Below are 18,895 nucleotides of genomic sequence, written 5' to 3'. Positions count from 1 at the left end.
CTCATGATTCCACGCCCCTCTCAGTTGAGGCCACGCACCCCACACGCCACATGCCATATCAGGGTCAAACGTTTTGTATGCGAAAACAAAAAAGATCTGAAACTGAACAAAAGATTTGAAAGCGAAAAAAAGATCTGAAAGTGAAAAAATAAGATTTGAAACTGTAAAAAATAAGATCTGAATCTGAAAAGATAAAGCTTGCAACTGAAAAAAATAAAACCCAAAAGGACCACAGACACATCACAGAAGTGAAGAAGTACTGATAGATTTCAGTGGATGCAAAATAATATAGCAATAATTATGCAGTATTAATTAAATACAGAAAACACAAGATAAATTCTTTGGAGTTATTACATATTGTATCATTAACAGAGTAACGTGGTAAAATATTGGACTTGTATTTTTACCACTTTAATATCAGAAAATACCTGAGTTTTGTCATGCAAATGTATAATTCTAATATGAAATTATATTTTTTCCCTCAAAATACTACCTGAATATTGCAAGTTGTAAAATAGAATGTATGTGTATGACACTGTATTAGAATACATCGACATACACTCAACGGCCACATTATTAGGTACACCAGTTAAACTATACATTAATGCAAATATCTAATAGACCAATCACATGGCATCAACTCAGTGCACTTAAACATGTTGACATGTTGAAACTGCCCCATTCTGAAAGGCGATGTTGGTGACTATGAATACCGTTGGTGCCAGACTGCTCTGAATATTTCATAAAGTGCTGCTCTACTGGGAGTTTCACACATTACCATCTTTGGGGTTAACAAAGAATGACCCGAAAAAGAGATCCAGTGAGCAAGCGATGCTAAAGGTCAGAGAATGGACAAGTTTGAGCTGATAGAAAAGAGACTGAGGAGGAGCTCAGCAGCGGTGTCAGTTGGTGTGTTCAGATCGTTAAAACATGGATCCATCCTGCTTTGGATCAGCGGTTCAGCCTGGAGGTGGTGGAGTAATGGGGCGGGGGACAGTGCCCCTCAGTATTGAGTGTGTCCATTCCTGTATGACCACACTGTACCACAGAAGGTTCATGAATGCGCCAGATCACAAAGCTCACATCATCTCTTTCTTCACAGGTGTCAAACATATGGCCCGTGGGCCACAACCGGCCCACCAAAGGGTCCAATCTGGCCCCTGGGATGAATTTTTGAAATGTAAAAATTACACTGAAGATATTAGCCCAACAATCAGGGGTGTTAAAATCTTTTTAGTTTATATGCCACATACAGACCAATATAATCTAGAGTGGATCAGACCAGCAAAATACAAACCTATGAATAATATCAACTCCAAATTTTTTCTATTGCTTTCTGTGACAAGTAAAATTCCATAAAAACATCGATATTTACAAACTATCCTTTCACACAAAATGTGAAAAACCTGAACAAATATGAACAACCTGAAATGTCTTATGAGAAGTAACATTCTGCCTGTTACTAAATGTTTTGTGTATTTGTAGATCCACTGTGATCTGTAAGTTGCAATACATATGTATAAATGATAAGCTGAGGCAGAATATTGTTTCAAATTGCTCTTATTTTCTTAAGAAATGTCATTTTGTTCATGCTATTAACATTTTCAAGGAAACTTTGTAGATGTAAACACTTTCACGATGTAATTTTATTTTTTTCGCTGTTATGTTACTGGTCCGGTCCATTCCAGATCATGTTGGGCTGAAGTTGATGAGTTTGACATCCCTGTCTTACTGGATTCTTGAATGTGACAATGAATTGAAGTTGCTTCCACAGTTTCCAGATCTCAGTCCAATAGTGAACCTTTGAATACCTTCGGATGTGTAGATGACAAATCTGGAACATACCTCCAGAGAAATGTTTCCAACACCCAAACAACTGAGGCCATTCTGAAGGAAGACGGTAAACAATCTGGTCCAAGTGATGTGTATCTGATAAAGTGATCACTGAAGGTTTATCATTGCATTGTTAATATTTTATACAATAAAAACTGGACTGTGATCCATTCTCTGACTCAACCTTAAGTTTGAAAAACAGAAATCAGAACGTTTGCTGTCTTGAAATGCTGATGTTTTATCCATAAACAGTCATAATGTGAGCAGGAGTAGTATGAGCAGTAATACTTGTTAATATTGGTGTGTTTACTGTGGTTCTAACCACTGTCATTACTCAGAAAATGTAAAACTGTAATTATTTTAATGTCCCAATCCCAGTTTCCTCTTATCAGACCTTAATCTTACTCCTGCTCGCTTCCTCTCCTTTAAACATAATTATTAATCACCACATCTTAATTCTGCATCATAAACTGTGACCTGTTTCCAGTGGCTGATATTAACTGTGGGTTTGAGCGGGTACTTTCATTATCCTAATGCACTGTGGGTAGACGCTCTGTAAGTGAACGCTTCCCCCGTCGTCTCCTCATGCCCCAGGAGGCAAAAATATGTGTTCATCTGAGTCATTAAAACGGACAGAACTGCTAAAGGTTAAGTCATGTGGAGGTTTGTGTTTCCTGTTTGGAAAACGTCTGTTTTCTTCCTCGGTTTCACATTGAAACATTTCTGCACATTTCATCCTCCTGACATAACGAAGCCGTTTCATAAAACCACAAAACCACTGTCGGGGTTGGAGAAGCCTCCCCACCCCACCCCATCCCACCCTGTCCTCCTTGAGTCCTCCCCCAGCTCAGACTAAAACAGGGCAGAGGTGACAACAAGGCCTCTTATCTGTCAGAAAACTCAAGTGTGCACGGCCATTAGAGAGTGTGTGGTCAACCATCACAGGTTTAATGGGACAGAGCAGCAGATGTGGCCCTGGTAAATTATAGATGATAGAAGATCTGCCTTTTAATCTGTTTCAAATGTCAATTTATATTTAGTCTGTCTTGTAGAAGATAAGTTGTTTCAGTTATGGACTGTATAATGGAGACTTGATTCGCTTTGTGATGTTCCAGCTTATGTCATGATCATTTATTTTACATTCATTTTAATATCGTCCTCATCCAGACTTAACCATGTCTGTAGAGTGGTGGGCAGGTGTTTGTGTGTTCGCCAGGGGTTAATGCATCTCTCCTCCATTTCCCCTGAGACTTTGTCTACAGCCCTGCTTTTATTGCCATTACAAACTAAATGTAATTCATACATGGGTGTACAGTGCAGTGGTACATTGTCATATCAGTGAACATTTCCAAGCAGTACCTTCACACTTTGCTTTGGAATCCAAGATGTTAGAATAAAAACTATTTAAAATGAGATGTTGTTTTTTTATTATTATTATTGACCTCTGATGATCATTAAAATAGAGCATTCACCATCCACCAGATGAAAGAAGGATGATTAATACATGAATGTATTGTGATGTTTAGTAGTATGGTTTAGTAGTACCTTTACCTCTGGTGTTGGTATCAGTGTGTTTCTAACCTAACTCAGGTTTTGGCCCAATCCCAATTCACCCCTTGGCCCTCCCCTTAACCCCTCCCCCTTGGCCCTTACACTTGGCACTACCCCTTGAAATGGAGTTGCAAGGGGTAGGGGTTGAAACATTCCCCTATGAAATGAGACAACCCTTTGAGACCTGTTACGTCATCAGCGGTCACCGATGTCGCTATAAACAGATGTGACGACTTTGTTTCTGAAATAATTCACCATGCCGTCAGCAGCTGTAAATATTTCTGTTGCATGAGCTTTGGTCATCTTTTTGCGGCTATCAGCAGTAAACTGCAGAAATGCGGTTTGAAACAGCATTAAATGGACGATCAAATGATTAAGTTTTTATGAAGAAAATATGTACATTTGTTTGTTTCTTTCGTCACACTGCGGCACTTCTTTGCTGTGTTTATCTCCATCTTGCCGATGATTTGAACAGAATTATGGGAGATTTCTCATACCCCTCCATTTGTAGTGTGGTCCTGAAAAATCTCCATTTCGAGGGTCAGCCCTCCCCCTTAGCCCTTCCCCTCTGACTCATCAGGAATTGGGACACCCCTACCCCTACCCCTTCACATGAACGCGCAACATGGAGGGGGAGGGCCCAAGGGGTGAATTGGGATTGGGCCTTAGATTACTCTCTGACATTTATATCCAGCTGCCACATTAATAATGCTTCTGTCTTCTTGTTGCTTTGGATGTGATGGTATGCCCTAAGGTTATTTGGGTGACTGTAAGCTTTACTGTCTCCAGGTGGATCTTCCAGGTGAATCCTCTGGGTGGATCCTCCAGGTGAACCATCCAAGAAGATCCTCCAGGTGGATCCTCCGGGTGCATCCTACAGGTGAATCCAAGACCGTTCTTGTGGGGTTGCTTGCTTTAATAAAACATTTTCTCCATAAACTGATAGAAAAGACACAACTTGGTGCATAAAAATGTCACCATACAGGAAATGACGTGGTCAAAATGCCCTAAGGGGGGAAGCCCTGACCTCCCACCCACCCACATATGTCACCCTCTGGTTTACACTTATTGTCTTTGTTCTTTTTCTAAACTGTCTGATGCTTCCATCCAAGCTCTTTCACTGTAAAACCCAAATCAATTTCCTCTGGATGTAGTGATTATAAATGCCACTGAGGCTGCATCTCTCTCCTTGACAGAATCTTTGAGGAGTGCAGTGTGGTTTTGCCCTGAGGTTTATTATAGCAGCTTCATTTCACACTGTTTCCTTTAAGGTTATGTTGCAAATGTTTTGCATACATGCATCACTTTGGTACATGTGCATTTGAAAACCATCACTGCCTCAGCATATTTCATTTATTGCATGTCTCATGACAATTACGTTTTGCGTGTTTGACAAATTTGGACTTGCACAGTGTTTTGTACACACCTGCCTTTATCTAGTTTCCTAGTTTCGGTGCTGATGTCATTGTTCTTAGAAACAGGCAGGTACACAAAGGTTTAGCTGAAGAGATACTTGAATACAGGACTAAACCCAGACCTTTTGTCGCTGCTTCTATTTCAACACCTAAACGTAAGTCGGTGAGAAATCACTGGTCTGACAGGTTCCTTGCAACTGGACCTGACTTTGACTTAACTGTGAGGAATTTCAAGGTTTAGTGAACATGTTGGATGTCAGAAGCTGACAAGATATGAAATGCTTCACATTCCTCAAAGTGATCTCAGACGCAGGTAATGAAAGACTCGCCTGAGCCACAGATATGTACAGTATATGATAGAGTCACAAGTTGAAAAGTGTTTACAGTGATGTTCTCTGAAAAACTTATGTCTTTGTGTCTCAGCTTATGTGAAACTTAATAGTTGGTTTTCATGCGACACAGTGACAGGAAAAGAGACAGTTCTATTCATAGAAACTGACGCGCTTAGATACAGATATGCAGCTGTGATATAAACACAGCAAAACCACAACGGCCCCCAAATAAAAGAGAAGTAAAGTCTTCCAAATCGGCCGTCTTCATCTCTGTTCCCCAGACAGACTGAAGTTATTTTTGCATCCTGAAAACATGACTGGTTATTTTTACTTGCTGAGAAATGTGAGTGTGTTGTTTACTGATTCTCTGTCCTATTTCACCACATAAGCCCTCCTCTTCTCCACAGTATGAACAGCCTTAAACCAGGACCTGGATGAACCAGCTCACATGCAAATCACACCCACAACCTTTATGTATTTTCCACATCTGCTCTTACTGTTTCATGATTGTCTACTTTCACTCAAATTAACTTTTTGTCATTACCCTTTTGTTAATCACTCAGCTGCTGTTTTTCCACTTCCACCTTATTTCCCATCTGTGCTCCTTCTACCCACTTAATCAAGTAGATCTGGAGAAGTTAATTGTGCAGGCTGTCTCATGTTGAAAAGGTAGATGGTTGGATGAACAGAAAATGCCAGACCAAATTATATCACTTCTTAAACAATAGCTGCAGTCACACAGTTCTGATTGTTTGGGTGTTTTTAGGGAAATAAAAGCTCCCTGTTGAATGGTTGTCTTTCACTTCAGTGTGTGATATTAACTCAGTAACTTCTGAGTTGTCAGATTTACACTCAGCCCTTTTACACCAACAGGCAACCTGTTCCATTCCAGTTCAAGAACATAAATGTGAACAGTTCAAGTATTTTCATTTTACTTTATTTTGCAGCCACAAACAAAACACAGAATTTTTAAATTTGTACTTAAGTGTGAACCACCTTTTCCACTTCCGGTATAATTTCCATTTCCACTGCCATAGAGCTGAGACCACCAGGGCTGTCAGGTGCAGTTTCTAGTCTGCTGATGTTTCAAACACTCTGAGGGGACACTAAACAAAGATTTGCTGATACAAAATCATCGCTGTACATGTGAGTGTCATCATGTTGCATTGTGGGATACTAAGCCAAGCTAGTGGGACATCTCCAAAAACGTTGGAGCAAAGTTATCTTGATAAATCAAACCCAGATTTCAGTCTAAACTAACCTAAATTTGAATATTGTGTTTCATTTTGGAAATTTTAGTTGCAGTAACATAGAAAACGACAGCGGTTATTTTCAACACTGTGATGCGGTGACAACCAATAGTATCACAGAAAGATGTCTGTAGTGGAAACTGTGAACTAGTGGCCAAAGTCGAGTCAAGGTGAGTGGCGCTGAAAACAGCAGTAGAAAAGCAGCAGTCATCTACTGTTAGAAAGAGGAATTACAGACAGGCAAAGGATGGATGATGGACAGGTGATGGATGGATGATGGGCGGGTGATGAACAGGTGATGGATGGATGATGGATGGATGATGGGCGGGTGATGAACAGGTAATGGATGGATGATGGACAGGTGATGGATGATGACAGATGATGAATGGGCAATGGATGGGTGATGGACGGGTGATGGATGGGGAATGGATGGGTGATGGACAGGTGATGGACAGATGATGGATGAGCAATGGATGGGTGATGGATGGGTGATGGACAGATGATGAATGGGAAATATATGGGTGATGGACAGATAATGGATGGGCAATGGATGAATGATGGACAGAGGATGGACAGAGGATGGATGGGCAATGGACAGGCAATGGAAGTGATGGAGGGGCTATGAATGGGTGATGGACTGGTGATGGAGGGGTGATTGACAGGCGATGGATGGGCAGTGGAAGGGTGATGGACAGGTGGTGGACAGAAGATGGAGGGGTGATGGAGGAGTAATGGAAGGTTGATGGACGGGTGAAGAAGGGACAATGGACAGGTGATGGATGGGTGATGGACAGGCGATGGACTGGTGATGGAAGGGTGATTGACAGGTGATGGATGGGTAATGGACAGGTGATGGACAGGTGATTCTCCCCTGGTCTGTTAATGATGAGCAGAATGGGACCTAAACCCACTGTAGTCCAGACCTGTGAGAACAGGGACTGGTTTTCCACATCGAACCAAGTTTCCAATAATGCTGAACAGAACAAGAACCATAAATAACTGAGTGGAGAAAACTGCATTTCAACCCCTCTGCTGTTACAGACCAGTCTACCACACAAATCTGCAAATCAAAACATGCATTTGCAGATCCTCCACAGAAATGTAGTAAAATTGTGAAAAGACGCCTGTCTGAGCTGTAACTGACAATTTGTCTGCATTCGCAACTCCTAATTTTTTTTTTTTTTTAATCAAATTATGCACACATGGATTCTGAATACGTTTGCAGATTTGTTTATACACTGATTGAAATGATTATGCTTAATAAAGGGTCTGTTCTTACACTTCTAAATGGTCAGATTGGAGACATTGAAGAGACACTGATCTGTCATTTAGAGCTGCATAAATATGTGTCCATTCATAGACCAGAGGACATTCAACTGTAACTAAAAGACAGATCTGTGAAGACTAAACTAAGAGGAAGCTGTGAAAGAACCCAGTGCGTGTGGAGCAGAATGAACCCGTGTTACTATATATCTTTTCATTTACAGCTGTCAAGCCTTTGGTGTTTGACATGATATAAAGACGTGTTGACCTGTTGGAGGTCGTCAGAGGGAGGGGGAGGTGAAGTCTATACCAACATACGTCTGGGAACTCAGTGTGATTCACACGCTGCTCATCCACATACAGATCACTTCTATACTGAGCCTCAGGCGTTGCACTGAGACTGGCTTTGTTTGGATCCTCTGTGTTTGAGTGTGAGGTTTAGAAAGATCTGCAGTGAATAACAAGTGTAAACTTCATTTGTCTCCTGACTAATTCACTGCTCATTGTTTTTCATTTACTCCCTTGTCTTCTGCAGTAATGCTGCCTTCATGTGCTATGGGAATTGTGGTAAATACTACTTAGGAACTGAAAAACTGGACATAAGTGCCCCTCATGTTGTATTCTCTACTGGGGAACTGGGAAAAAATCTGATACATGAGTTGCTGATATGAAAATAACCATTGCACTTTTCAACATGGAGAGAGTGATGAGGGATTTACGATAATGATTAGCACTACTTTTACTAACCCTGTCATTCATGTGATCCACTTCTACATTCATCACAGCCCAACACAGATCTTACTCTGAAGTCTTTAAGAGCTAAAAACCCAGGTGCTGAAAACTTTTTCTACTTGATTTTTGCACAACAGTGTTTCATTTTCTGTTTGTTTGTTTTTTGTTTTTTTTTTGTCTTGTTTTGTTTTGTTTTTTCCCCCTATGTTTTGTATTATGTTTGTGTCTGAAAGAAACTAAACTAAACTAAACTAAACACTTATGCTTTGTAAAGTGAAACAGCAGGAGCCAAAATGAGGGGAAAAAACAGCCCTTCCCTCTGCAGCTCTGTCCTTGTGTCCAAATTCACCTGATATAGTTGAGCTTATACTGCCTTCATGCTCCCTCATGTGGTATTTTCCACTGAAGAATTGGGGAAAAAATTTTGATCCACGAGTTGCCGAGATGAAATTAACCTTTGAACTTCTCAACATGGTGCAGAGCAACAAGGGGTTAATCATTAATAGTAAACACTGCTTTTATTAATGTTGTGCTGCTGTTAGCTGATAATTTTGCACATTTATAGTATACACAATTAACAAAAAATAAATTTTACAAAGAAGAAAAAAAGTGGAGTTTGCATGTTTTCCCTGTGTGTGTGGGTTCTCTCCAGATACTTCCAAAGACCAGGTAAATTGGTTTGAGCTAAATTGCCCCTAGGTGTGAAGGTGAGAGTGATTAGTTGTTTGTCTCTATAGTGTCAGCGTTTACGTGTCCCTGTGACCCTGTTGAGGAAAAAGTTCAAATGATGAATGAATGAATGAATGAATGAATGAATTTTAAAAATGCTGTAGCTGATGGAATAACACATCCAAAATTGTTTTACCCAAGTAGCAGATCATTATAAATTGTGTCAGCCATTTTTCATATCGCCATGACAACCAAAGCACTTGAACGTAACACACTGGTAATTTCGAATTTACAAGTGGAAAGGATCATCTTCCCGATAGCACATGAAGGCAAACCATTCCTTTAAAAAGAGGAAATCAGCTGGGCAGCAGCCACTCACAACAAGACAATACTAGGCCGACATAATTCAGCTTCATCAAAACAACTTACAATACACCGGCTGCTCATCTGTATGCACATCTGATCAACAGACTGTTCTCCTTTTGCATCGACCCTTTGGACACAAACAAGAAAGTGGATCAGTGAAGTGTTGAACACAGGTTATTACCCACACAGAGTCACAGTTAGAACCACAGCCCTTCAGCCGCCTCTGGAAGTGAAAACACAGTCAACACCAGATCAATGCTTGTATTCACACCAATGAAAGTTAGCAACAAGAGAAAAGAGAATGAAGAACAACTCAGACATCTATTTACATGAAAAGTGCTCTGTGTGTTTTTCCTCTTGTTCTTGTGTCTTTTTAGTGCCTTTTGCCATGACACAGTTGTAAACAAGAGTGTATTCTTAGCCTGTGTGTAAGGTTAAATTAGGGTTAAATAAAGATTAATAAATAAATACTTACATACATACACACATACATATACACACACATATACACACATACATACATACATACATACATACATACATACATACATACATACACATACACACACATACATACATACATACATACACACACACACATACACCCATACTGTACATATATACACATACATACATACATACATACATACATACATACATACATACATACACCCATACACACATACATACATACATACATACATACACACACACACATACATGCATACACCCATCATACATACATACATACATACATGCATACATACACCCATACATACATACATACATACATACATGCATACATACACCCATCATACGTACATACATACATACATACATACACATATACATACATACATACATACATACATACACACATACATATATACACACATACATACACACATACATACATACACTTTTCCTGTGGTTCGTCTATCTTTTTTCCACTTGTTCTTGTGTGTTTTTTCCTCTTGTTTTGTCCTTTCCTCCTCCAGATCCAGCTCCGGGCCCTGGGACCAGCTCCATTTCTGAGTCCAGTGGTTCGGTCAAAGGTTCACTGGGTTTGTCCCAGATACTGGAAATCCTTGGTTTTGTACAATAAACTCAGCCAGGGATTGAAATAAAGGAATGAAGAGCTGAAAATAACTGAGCTACAGTGTTTTTTTATTGCTTATTCATCATTGTTCTAATAATATGTCCATGGTGAAGTTTGTGGTCTTATTTCTTTGATATAGTGTCTATCAGATAAAGACATATTAAACAGAAAAAAATGTAAAAACTGTAATGAGTGGCATCCTCATAGTAATTAAAAGCAAGAACGACTGATGTACTGCGAAACATATTAAATTAGGCTTTTGTTCCTTTGTATGACTTGTTGGAATTAGAATTTGCATCCACCTACTTATAGACCTTTCACATTTTGGATCTGGTAATGAGTCGACTGTGGAGCCAGTGTTTCAGTCACAGTAATGAAAATACATATGGCTCCTCCAGTAACCAGACTAAAAGCCCGTAAATGTGTTGTTAATACCGTGTTTCTGGTTTTTTTTTTTTGTTTGTTTGTTTCACAGTGAAATGCTTTGCACATGGAATCATTTGTGGCAGCAAACTCCAAAACCATAACCCCCACCAGTACATGTATGTATTGTGAAGAAGAGTATTTTGATACATGTGATGGGATCAGACATTATACTTCAGTTCATGCCTTCACTACATCAATAGATGCAAATTATTTTTTATGAGACACCATTAAAGAGTGAATCAAACATATATTTTCCTTCATGTATTTTGACCTCATGTCACTACTGTTCGGATTGGCTTTGTGTTCTGCTAATGCATGCTGGGAACTGAAAAACTGAACTGAAAAAGCAGATAAAGAACCTTATAAATGACTTCCATTCTTGATATTCTTCATGTTATTCTTGATCTCTTCATTACATTTGACCATTCACATGTAGCTCACCTTCAGTTCATCAGCTGCTTTTACACACTGATGCCAGACATTACCCGTTTTAAAGTGTGTAGCAGGGCTGAACACATATAAAATTGTTACATAACAAGTGCCTTTTGGCGTTTTTAGTGCTTTGTCTTGAGGTTTTCTAATTAGTCTCATAAGTCTAACACTCAACAGGTTGATGCAATCACAGCTTTACAGTCCGACTCCACCAAAGCCCAGTAAAAGACAAGTGTATAACCTCAAACCACCTTGCTACATAAATTTGACTGTAAATGAAACTTCTTTTAGCGGATGAGCAGAGCAGAACAAATGCCTCTGTGTGTCTGTGGTTGAATCTGTCTGATGGTTTCATGGGTAACTTGTTAAATCTCTCTCAGCTCCTGGTGAACACATGAACTCACTCACTCCCTGTTTCCTGCTGTGACGGCAAAGTCCTGCTTTGACCTGGTCATTGACACCGCTAATGCATCTGCCAGATGTGTGTGTGTGTGTGTGTGTATTTGTACCAACACTCATGTTTGTGTATATGTGTGTTAATTATTCAAGCAGAGAAGCAGCCAAAACCTAGGACAAACAGGTCACCGGTGTGTTATAGTTATTAGTGCAGTAAAAAAAAAAAACAAAAAAAAAACAACCAGCTGGTGACTGTGTGAGTATTTCTGACTGATGGAATGAACATGTTAAATGTTAATCATTCTCTACAGTAACACCTTACAATAGGGTGCATGCATTCACTATTAATTAATCTCTTATAGCAGCATATTGACTCTGTTAATCTCTATAACGCACTAATTAATGCATGATTTTCTGCAACTACTAGGGCATTAACTATCACTCAATAACCTCCTAATTATCAATTACTGATAGTAGGTGAAGACATTAAAGGACCTGAGTTACAATCTCAATATGTTCAGGCCTTTTGAAGGTTCTATTACCACAAGACTCGTCATTCTGACATAATAGCACTTAATAAATATGATTTATTATTACATGATATATTTATTTGTCATGGTGTCATGGTGTAACAGAGGTTTCATCCCCTTCTGCATAAACATATAACAGAAAATAACGTCAAAAAAATCGAGAATAAAACAGTTTCTATGGACTAACACTCAATTATCTAGTGTGACCTCCCTTTTGTACTCAACATGTCTTGAACCCCTCTATGCAGATGATATGAGATTTACTGGACTAACCCTCTACTTCCATTCAAAACATGTCAGATGTTGATGTTTGTGTAACATTCAGTCATAGAAATGGACATCACAGGCAATCCTCGCTTTGACCTGGTGAATTTTTTGTGTTTTTTATACTGTGCAAATATGTTTTGTGTTGTGTCCTAAAAGTCAGGTCTGTAAAATTTATAGAAAAATAGGAGCATCTAATTGCATATTCTAATCATGTTTTTGCTGGTGTACAGTTACATGAAAATGAAAATCATTTACACTCCACCAGGTTGAGCTGCCATGTTTCTGCTGTAGCTTACAATGTACTTCTTTTTTCTGTTTTATAGAGAGTTGAGGTCCCAGTGCTTCCTGTTCTGCAGTGGAACCGCATTGCAAAACTGGAAAGATGTCGTGGACTTTTGCACGACACTGTAGTGCCTAAAATTAAATAAAGAGCTCGGTTCAGTTTATTTTGAATATGCACCAAACAAACAAAATAATCCTATTGTTGTCCTTAGAAATAAAACGGATTGCAAGAACACATGAAAAACTTGTACATATACATGAAAATAAAATACGACTTAATTCACATATTTGAAAAGGTGTGGGAGGAAGTATAACTTATTTAATCCCACCCCTTCTCCATCCGATAGTGTATCCTTCAGCTTCCTATCAGCATAAGGCTGTAAGAAAAATCAATTCCCTGGGATTTTATGTAAATAGTTCACCCCACTTATCATTTTCACATACACATACACACACATACACATGCACATATATACATACATGTCTATACTGACACAACAGAAAAATAAATAAATAAATGAATACATACATACAAAGAGAAATCTACTTGTTACTGATTCGCTAGTTTGACACTTATTAACCCACTTTTCTAATGTTACCTGATTTATTTTCAGCCAGACTTGTTCATTGGAAACATGTAATAAAGAGTTAGGGCTGAGTTAGTCTGTACAGTGTTGAATCAGGATGGAGGTAGACACTGTATTACACTGAGTAATCCTTCTAATGAAGGTTGGATTACCTACAAAACTCCCTCCAATCTCTGTACACACATGATGTGTTGAGTGGATGTTGAAATGAAACGTCGCTGTGTTCTGTGTGAGTTTCGTAATCAGAGTCAACCTGTGTGGACAGGTAAAGGAATGCAACGAGGAGGCAGCGGAGAAACAGCGTCATCGGAGACTGTGTAGGTGATAAAAGGTGATAAAAAGTGGGTTTGTGTGTACTGTCCAATTGTGTGAGCCTGAGTGTGTGTGTGTCTTTGTGTGAGGTGCGGCTCTGCCTTGCGTTATCTTTGCATTCCAAACACAACTCCTCTACACAACTACCATGGCAACCCAGAGGGGAAGCGGCATTAAACCTGACACCCACCTCTCCCTTTTACACACACACACACACACACACACACACACACACACACTATTAATTCCAGGTGCCCTGCTCTCAGAGGCGTACAGTTACATGGGTGGGAGGGGGGGTTACCTTTTAATGTTCAGGTTTTAAGACAGGACGACCTACTGAGAAGAAAGTGGTCCCCGGGGGAGTGTGGGGGGGGTGCATTTACCCCCTCCTGCTCTTTGTAATGTTTCCGCTGTGCAATAAACACAGACACAAACTGCAAACAGAAGTTCTACTTTCTTTCTTCTTACATTTCAATCACCTGTTGAAAATGTTCAAATTACACAAGAACCGACAGTTTTCTTTTTCTGTTTATTTTGAACAGACTGGAATCAGACAGAAGCGTTGAGTTTCAAATGGGAAGTCTAATGTGTCCAGTAACGAGCTAAAGAGTATTCTTCACATGCAGCCAAAAGCAAACAAAGACCTTTTGGTGACAGGAGATCTTTTATGGGCCCTCCTGTAGTAATGGGAAATAGCTGAAACACACAGAAACACTACCTGGTTTGACAATTAGACCAAACAAACAGTGTGAGAGGGTAAAACTCTGAACTCCTCCTTTTGGGGTAAGGGCTCGTGTAATCTGATGACACTTTACCAGAACAAACAACCACATAGACTGACAGAGACAGCTTCCATCTGAGGCTACGTTTACATGTAGCCGGGTATCTGGCAAAACAGTGATTTTTCTCTGCGTTTGTGCCTATCGTTTACACAGCAATGAACACATGCAACAAAAAGGATGGTTTCGACAAACTCAGGCCAAAGTAGAGATTTCAGCAAGTCTCCGTTTTCCATTTGCATGTAAACAGAGGGAAACAGAGATCTCAAACGGACATCACAATTTTCGAAGGAAACACTCTACCACTTCACATGTAATGATACAGTATAGAGGAAGAGGATGGAGCTGATAAGTGAAGTTACAAGTATTAAATGAGAAAATAAGGAAGTTTCGTGCTAGCAAATGTTAGCATCTCAGCTAATTATAAAATCATCAGCTCATCCATTTGCTTTGCATTGTATTGGTAGCACATCTCGGATTTGTTTTTACACACGCAAACCTTTAGTAAATCAGGCCCATAGAGTTTTGGACACTTTTTGAAAAAGGGGTAGAGCCTGACAGTTTCTTCTTTTAAATAGTGAAGGCCGAGTTACAACTCAAACTGTTAACAGTGAAATAAATAAGTCAATAACCTCCACTTGGCCTCAGTAGAGTAGGAGGAAAACATCACATCACAGTCAGTGAACTGTTTGTGTTTTAATCATGTTGTGGAATGAAAGGAAGGACAGACCAGTGACCTTGGTGGAGGTTTACGCCGTCTCTGCTGTGGTCAATAGTACAAAAACTATTTAATATGTTTGAGTTTTTAATGTGTGACCATGTGTTAAAGCCTTCTTATTCCAACATGTACATTCTTTTTCCATAACTGGATCTCAGTGATAATGTGTTTGTTTGCGGTTCATGCTGTAAGCCTTTGGGAACCTGAAACTATTCACTGACGTGTTAGTAAATGTATGTTTTCAAGGCTTGTTGTTATTAGTTTTTACATTAGGATTGGTTTAACTGACTGAAGTCCAAAAGATCTGAAACTGCATAGAGGGGAGGTGACGAATATGAGGAACGGAAACATAAGCTAAAACACACCAACCACCTTCGTGAATGTTCTTTCATAAAGTGTTGGTCAACATCCTGGACAGTCTGACTCTGCAGAGAGGACACTCAGAGATTCATTCAGAGCCAGTCAGTCTTTAATATCACTAGACTTATGATGAAATACAGCAGACTGTGTGTTGGCCCTGTCTGACCTCAGTGGTGCCTTTAATCATCCTAAGTCCATTTTTAAGTCCTGTGTCCTGAAACTCACTGAATTTAATTTGAGATGATTTTCCCTTTAATTATTAATTTGAGCTGAGAGAAGGCAGGAGGTACAGTGGACACATGTAGACATGAACAGCACATTCTAAGGTAATGAAAACACTAATGTCCTTATGTTCACATCACGATATGCTATTGAAAACATTATTATGAAAATTATATTCCACCTCTGCCCTGAGATCATCTTAAATTATACACACTGGACCTTTAATATTTGATGTTACATTCTGTTTACCAGGCCTGATATAGATGTAAACAGTTGAAACACATATGCATGTTTTCACTACCAGAGAAATTAACACTTTTTAATGATATATTGACATCATGTTCCCTTCTGTTGGGTGTGATTTTGGTGCAGAGGCTCATAGATGTAAAGCACGTGCATCATATAGAGCCGTCCTTGCTCTGCTCATATTTCAACATCCCCGACGCTGTATCGTTGGCTCTGCATGTGACTGGCTCTTCTCCAACATCATCCTCATATTGCAGTGTACCAAGACGGTGCTTTTATAAACACACACAGCAGCCAGCTCCATACCAACAAACTGCTAACTCATCAGTGTGTGCATAGTGTGGCACATACTTTCCTGGCCAAGCAGATTAACATTAAGTGGCTTTGACTATCTCCATAATTTAAAGAAGTATTATAAAAGATGAGCAACTCCAAATATTTTATGGGACACACCCTGACAACTTCATCCTCAATCTGGCACAAGCTAGAGCTCTCCACGTGTATGTTGCACACAGTATGTGCAAGCTATTTGCATCTTTAATTTATCAGTGATATTTTATAGATAGGTAGGAGAGGAAGGTAATAAGGTGTTTTATAGGGTTCAGAGGAAACAGCTTGTGAATCAACATTGTATCTAGCTGAATTAAATTACATTTTCTCACACTTTTTGTTGGTAAATCATTCTTGTTATGGCTCTATGTAATTTCCTCTAAGGAAATTATGTGGGAAAAGCCTCCCAATACTGCAGTGTTTGTGACTGATTCAAGCCCTGCTGGTGTTCTCTAATTTGGATGTTCCCACAGAGTAACAGCACTAAAACCATGACTTGTAATACAAGATTTATCCTGTTGTGAACACACTTTCATGATGACAGGCCTCCCTGTTGGTTTGCAGTGTGACACCTCAGATGCTTCAGAAAAACAAGATTTTTATGCAGATGCACAGTAGCATAACAGTGGTGTTAATGAAAGATAACATAACTATTCTACTTTTTCCAGAAATACTCAGAATCATTTCAAACGATTTGTCTTGTTTTTAATGAAAGAATTGAGGTCCTCCGTTAATAGAATTATTGTGAGTTCTACTGCCAAAAATAGATGCAACACAACTAACTGTAATCCTCTTGAGAGGTTTGCCAGTCTTTCCAGTTTCAACAGGTGGTCTTATAAAAGACATCCCACTCCCTGCATCCAGTCTGCTGTGCACGGCCACTTATGCTGATTGTCTGAGCTCTGCTATAAATCTTTGGGTAAAGGTTCAGGAAACTGGTGGAGTGTGTGTCCAATTGATTCACATGTGTGGCGGTGTCCTTCACAGGAAGCTCTACAGACCAATGGGATACTCTGACTGAAACCAGGAAGGACGGGCTGATTTAGAGGTGAAGAGGGCTGGAGCTGTCAACTCTGAATAAAATGAACTCAAACTCTTACTTTTAAGGGATTGTCCTTTTGTTCCTATGTTGATGTGCAGCAGAAAATAAGAATGTGGATTGGAACAGCAAAACAAGGCAGATAAAAAAGAGACGATAAATTAAATTGTTTGAGGTTTTTCAATGCGTCAAAATGCAACCAAAGTGGTTTGCTTAAATTTTGCTAAAGTGTAAGACATAGCACAACTCCAAAAGGTTAATGTGAATGTATGACTGTGAACGGATGACTGAGTGCATCCATCACAGCGCTGGTGTCACTCAGAGCTGTGTTTCTCCTTCTGCTGTAATAGAAACCAGCAAGGGTCGAGCCCCGCTCAGTAGCAGCCGCTGTTTTTCTATCAGTCTGTAAACCCAGTCATGATGAGCAGTAACAGCAGCAGTCCAGGGGGTACAGGGGTATGGGGTGAGGGGTGGACAGCAAACCATGGGGAGTGTAGCACACATCCACCTTCACCACTTCAAAAGGCCCTGAGGATTGACTTCTTACTGTGTAAACCTGAACACTGGTTTGTTTCAGAGGACAGAATGATTTGGTTTCATTTTTGTGAGACTTTGCAGTGTTTCCACCCTCAGACTCATGGTGTAAGTTCTGTTTGTGCTCAGATCATTAAACTGGACTTTGGGTATTTTCAGCACCAAACATTTTTTTCCTGTATTTTGATGAATTTTTTACACCGAATTATGTGCCTTTTCTGTTCTGGTTTACAGTGGAAATGTTGATATTATATAAAATTAAACACAGATTAAAACTTAAAATGTATTGTTGTAGATAAGCACTTATGTAATAATATCCCTACAGACCATAATACAGACCAAATACATGTGTTATTGCATGACTTTAGAAATACTGAAACTGACTGACTCTCCCTGACTAAAACTACTAGATCTGCCTTTAGAAAACTGAGGGTCGGGGCCCAAAGTGGGTAGCAGAACTGTTTATAAATAATAATCAATTATGGTGAATTAATTTACAAATTAAAATAGAGAGAGCATTCTCTGAAAGACTGGTGAAATACAGCATGAAAAATACAACAAAATGAAAACACTGCAAAAGATGCAAGAAGGTGAAAGTGATGTAATGCAACAAAATGTAAAAAAAAAAAAAAAAAAAAAAAAAAAAAAGTGGTTGGTGAGTGCTTCAGCAATCACACAGTAACACAGTGTTTTTCAACCTAGGGGTTGGGACCCCATGTGGAGTCGCCTGGAATTCACATGGGGTTGCCTGAAATTTCTTGTAATTGATAAAAAAAAAAAAAAAAAAAAAAAAACGCCAAAAATGTGCTAATAAAAATATATGGTGAGTTCAGAGAGACAATCCCAATAAATAAAAGACATGACAAACTGTGAAGCTGAAACTGAAGCACTGTGGCACTGTTTATCTGTCAAATGTTCATTGTGG

Source organism: Sphaeramia orbicularis, chromosome 12 (genome assembly GCF_902148855.1).
Source record: "Sphaeramia orbicularis chromosome 12, fSphaOr1.1, whole genome shotgun sequence".
NCBI lineage: Eukaryota > Metazoa > Chordata > Actinopteri > Kurtiformes > Apogonidae > Sphaeramia > Sphaeramia orbicularis.
Note: the sequence above shows the minus strand (reverse complement) of the source record.